The following is a 5,468-nucleotide window of genomic DNA, read 5'->3' as shown; positions in this document are numbered from 1 at the left end:
ATCATTGCCTCTGCCTGGTTTGGATGCCCACCTGATTCCAGCATCACCTGCTATGCATAACTCCCAGATGAACAGTCTTCTTACTATGATCAGTCTCCAGTACCTTTTCTGCTCCACATAATTATTTTTAGACTAATTGTCCAGAAATGTAAGGGGAGGATAAGAGGAATGGCGAAATAAAAGAAAAAAATCAAGAAAATGAAAGATGGACTATCTGATATATTTGCCTTCATTTTAAGGGAGAGAAGGTTAAAGTAAAGTATATAATCATACTTACCTGGCAGGGAAGATCCCATTATCATGAAGGCGGTTTTCCAAGGCAAGGCTTATCTGTTGCACACTGATGTGCTGACCCTTATGATTTCCCCTAATGAGTGAGACACAACAGCATAATTTGTGGTAGTGGGGGACTGCGTTTGTGCTCTCCTCTGGGAGTGTGGAAGAGAAGAAAGTATATAATAAACTTCTGAGTGATTGAATTTCATATGAATATAAACGCAAATATGTTAGGCATCATAGAAGACCATGGTATTAAATGTATGTATGTGTCTATCTCTCTTTATATATTTAATAATTGTAGCCACATGTGCTCCTTTCTAATGGCCCTATGCTATTAGATTTTATATCTCTATATTCACTTTGGGAAGGCCTTTATTTTAGGATTATAACCCATTGACATAAAATATTCAGTTTTAGAATGTGATGGAGATACTTTTCTGCTACGTATAAAGTAGCAAATTTTATGAACAATCTAATCAGAGAGGATTGAAAATTAGTTAGATAGTAAAGTCACTTTCAATCATTGTATTCTGATAGCCTTTCTGGTGGGGGAGAAGCTGGGTGGCTTTAGTACTTGGTCAATCCAAACTATGTCATTAAATGTTTTATGACTTTCACAACAAATTATTATCTCTATCATTGTAGGAGGATATAATTTATCTTGTCTCTAGTGGTGAGTTCAAAGGGTTAAAATCTTGACAAAGATTCATGAAATAGCAATGGCAGATTTAACTTTTAAGCTCAATTAAGCCATATTTCTATTTTATTATTTTTACTTTTAAAAAACATTTTCTTGAGGGCCCTTACAGATCTTATAACAATCCATACATTAATTGTATCAAGCACATTTATACATATGCTTCCATCATTATTTTCTAGACATTTATTTTCTATTGAGCCCTTGGTATCTGCTCCTCACCCCTCACATAAGCCACATTTTAATTGTTTTAAAATTTAATTTTAAATAGAGATAGACAACATTTTGTACTACTCTAGATATTAAATGATGCCTATAAATGCTTAGCATAGTTCCAGCACATAGTAAGTGTTCACTGATTACAGTGATTGCTTTTGTTATTAGCATTTAATTAATGTGAAGTGAACAGTGGTGAAGTTGATGGAAATTAAAATTAAGCCAAGTCAAACTCACTGCCATCAAGTTGATTCTGACTCATAGTGACCCTCTAAGACTGGGTAAAACTGCCCCCTGTGAATTTCTGAGACTGTAATTCTTTATGGGAGTACAAAGCCCTGTCTTTCTCCAAAGGAGCTGCTGGTAGTTTTGAACTGCTGATCTTGTGGCTAGCAGCCAACACATAACTACTATGCCACCAGTTTCGCTCCACCTCCTAGTGATCCTATATAGGGATCCTGAAGCTTTGTAATTCTTTCCGTATGCAGGCAACCTTGAATCTCTCCAGCAGAGTTGCTACTGGATTTTAACCACTGACCTTGAGGTTACAAGTCTAGTGCTTACCAGGCATTGTCACTGATGATAAAAGTTCAATATCTTGAATTCTAGCTTATTGTCATCCTGACTTTTCAATGTAAATGACTTTCACAATGTTCATTTTTTTCTTTCTGACAAGATAGAAAATTATATGCATGATATACAAGTATAAGCTAAAGAAAAAGATAGTATGGTTACCCTTTCAAAATTAAAAGGTGCCTTTAAGTCTTATTATTGGGAAGAAACTTCAGCTAACATCTCTTGCATTTCTGTACATCTTCTGAAAATGTTTTGGTTCTAGTTTTTCTATCGGCCTATATTTTTATGAGTGCTAGTTGTAATTATCTAGAATGATACAGATCACGTGTTCTTGTAGGGTACAGAGTAGGTTTGTTTCAAGAGCAAGGTGTTAAAAGTAATTTCTACCCTGCATGGTAAAAGTCAAGCAGCTTTTCCAGAAACATCTTTCTGGGCTTGGGGTTTCCTAAACTATGGATTACGCTCCTGTAACATAGACTCACTGGATGTATTGGGTCTATTTAGAACCTCCCCTGCATGGACTTGGAAGGTGGGTGCATGGATAAACAATGTAAATATGAAGCTCATGATGCCTATTGTGCAAGAACTATTGATGTTGTTCTCTGACTCAGGAGTGTTAGTATTTGCCAGCATCTATGAAAACGTGACAGGCTTTCTGTTAGATCAATTAGGGTAAAGTCTCAGCCCTTTCACAGATCTTGGTACATTCGTAAATGGTTATTGTTGCCTGGTCTTTACTCAATTTCTATACCTCATAAAATAGCAATTTTTTATACAAGATCATGGAAAATACTCTTAATGGTTTTGTGAATTCGTCTGATTTTAATTTTTCAATGATCTATTTATTAAGTAATCACAATCCCGATGACAGGATATATAGAAAAGAATCTAGGACAACGTAAAATGACAATGCCAGAGAACGAGAGGGAACAGAGAGAAACTCCTTTAAAGTCAGCAGCCTTATGTTCCTACTTGTATTTTAGTAGCTTTGTTCCAGGTATGCAGTGCACACTATTCGTAGACTCTCATTCTCATTCCAGAAACCCGATTGCTTGCTCATCAGTTGGTTGTGCTTAAGTAGCTACCTTTCTGTGACATTTCCATGTTAAATGATATGCTCTGCATAACCCAAGAATAATCATACTTCAGATGTCTAAGACTCGCCTGCATTTGAGATTTGTACTGGATCTTTCAGGTAAAACTTTGACCTTGTAAAAAGATCAGAGAACTTGACTTTAGGAATTCTCATGATTTCTGTTGACTGAAGAAGCCTGGTCACCATGGGCTTAAGGCTTCTTTAATAAAATATTAAAAGACACCAGACCTTGGAAAATAAACTTACATCAGCAACCCAGGATTTTCAACAGACTAATTTCCAGCTTTTATTAATTTTTAATAGCAAAATAATTCAGTGACTCTCTTATGTACAAGGAAATATATATAGCAACACAATTATTTTTATGAGAGCACATTAGCTTGCCAAGTGGAGTTTGATAAGTTTAATGTAGTCATAGAATGGCATTAGTTTTGAAAGATCTTGAGGGTCACGTGTTTTAAATCTTCATCCATGGAGCCCCATACCCTTGGCAAAAAGGAGTTGTATTCAATATTATATGCTGCCTTTGACTTACTGATGGCTAACACTCAATTAGTAATTCAACAAATTTATATTGAACTCTTTCTGTATAGCCAATGCTATGCTAAACCCTGAGGGCTGCAGCCTTCTGCGCTGCTCCCACTAAGTTCACAGTTCAGCGAACTAACAATTCTTAACTGTAAAATTGTAATTGTGATAAGTGCAGTAAGTGACAAGGATGTGTGGTATGAAACTGAACAACAGGATGATGTAGAGACATTTTGTTACGTTTCAAAGAACTCCCTTTCCAGAGGTTTCTTTTTGGTACAATTGTTCTTTGGGAAGTTACAATGGCTATATGATTCTGCAAGCTCACAATCCTCGCTCTCTGCTGCCTTTCTTACACTCATTTTCAGCTGTTATTAATATCCACCTAATACCTCTCCAGCAGAGAGACATAATAAACTACTCACAAAACGCAGTTGCTCCACTGTTGCAGAATGGAATCTCTAGGAAGCAGATCCAGAAAGGGAGAGTAGTGAGCAGGAAGTTTATTTTGGAACACCCTTGGGGTTTGCACCTGTGGAAACAAAAAAAAGAGTGAGATTTAATAAAAAGAGAATGTGAATTACAGTTCAATGTCATTGAATGCCTCAACTCATCCAACAGAGAGCTCTGAAGTTGCAGTGCTACTTCAGATTTGTTGAGAATTTGAAAGAGATTATTAGACCTCCATACGCCCAAATTTATCAACTATTAGATACAATATGATCTAAGATAGAGGTATGACCTTGTGCAAGGCAGTTCTTTTTGATCAAACACTTCCCCCCAAACTCAATTCTATTGTTCAGTTCTATCATTTTGGTTCCACCTAACATCGGACCAATGTACAACAGACTGGATTATTCATTGGGCTGCTAACCACAAGTTCAGTAGTTCAAAATCGCCAGCAGCTCTTTGGGTGAAAGATGAAGTTTTCCACTCCCATAAAGAATTGCAGTCTAAGAAACCATTGTATCCTGCCTTATTGGGTTATGATGTGTCAGAATTGACTGGATAGTGCTCAGTTTGGGTTTTGATTTGGTACAACAGAAAGGAATACTGCCCAGTCCTGCACAATCCTGAACCACCCTCATAATTTTTCTATATTTGTGCCCATTGTTGAAGCTATTGCGTCACTCCATAATGGAGAACAGATTGAAGTTGTCAGGGATTTCATCTTGATCAATTCAGAATCAATGTTCATGAAAACATGAATCAAGAGATCAAATGACACATTACATTGCATAAATCTGCAGCGTAAGGCCTCTTTCAGGTTTTGTTGAAAAACAAGGGTGCTACTTGAGAACTTGGGAGGCTGTCTGCTCCATAAAGATCGCAGACTGGAAAAGCCTGTATTGATGTTAGTAAGTTTTGTTTTCACTACTTCTATAACGTGAGGTGGCAAATCTTCCTGAGCGATATTTTCAGTGTCCCAAACTGCCAGGCTCATTTTCTGACACTGTATCAGACAATGCTCCACTCTTATTCACAAGGTTTTAAGTGGCCAAGGATTGCTTCATTACAAAGCAGATTACCATGTCCTCTTTCTTCGTTTGTCTTAATCTGGAAGCTCTTCTTAAACACGCTCATGATCCTGCTCATATTTTAAATGCAATGCTGGTACCATAGCTTTCTGCAGCACAGTGACACAGAAATTACCATAGTAGGATAAACTGCAGAGAAGTAGCGGATTCTGTGGCTACCTATCATCAAAACAGGTAGCAACTGAGAATGGACTCCTGGCAGCACTTTGGCAACAAAACACATATGCTATTCATCCTTGAAGAAGCACGTAGGTGCTGTATCACAGCATCCACTGTAGCTGTTACCTCACTTTCATGCGGAACTGCACACATATGCTATTCATCCTTGAAGAAGCACGTAGGTGCTGTATCACAGCATCCACTGTAGCTGTTACCTCACTTTCATGTGGAACTGCACATATGGTGTTTCCTGTGCCTGAGCCAGCCCTATTTCCCATGCTTCAGTCATTAAATTTTTAACCGGAAATAATGTTTTTCCTACTGGAAACTTTTATTGAAATGTGCTTTTTTCTCTCTCTCTCTCTCTCCTGTAGTTCTT

At 37.4% G+C, this 5,468-nt stretch overlaps 1 non-coding gene across 1 annotated transcript; it reads left to right on the top strand.

Moving 5' to 3' along the window:
* Positions 1–269: 269 nt before the first annotated feature.
* On the top strand, positions 270–431 carry LOC115873680. Its single transcript, XR_004048567.1, has one exon. It is a non-coding gene; the product is annotated as a U1 spliceosomal RNA (small nuclear RNA).
* The last annotated feature ends 5,037 nt before the right edge of the window (positions 432–5,468 follow it).

Source organism: Echinops telfairi, unplaced genomic scaffold, assembly GCF_000313985.2.
Source record: "Echinops telfairi isolate 266 unplaced genomic scaffold, ASM31398v2 ScPeMD7_7469;HRSCAF=8507_0, whole genome shotgun sequence".
Taxonomy (NCBI): Eukaryota; Metazoa; Chordata; class Mammalia; order Afrosoricida; family Tenrecidae; genus Echinops; species Echinops telfairi.
The sequence above is the reverse complement of the archived record's forward strand: the minus strand, read 5'-3'. Positions and strand labels throughout refer to the sequence as shown.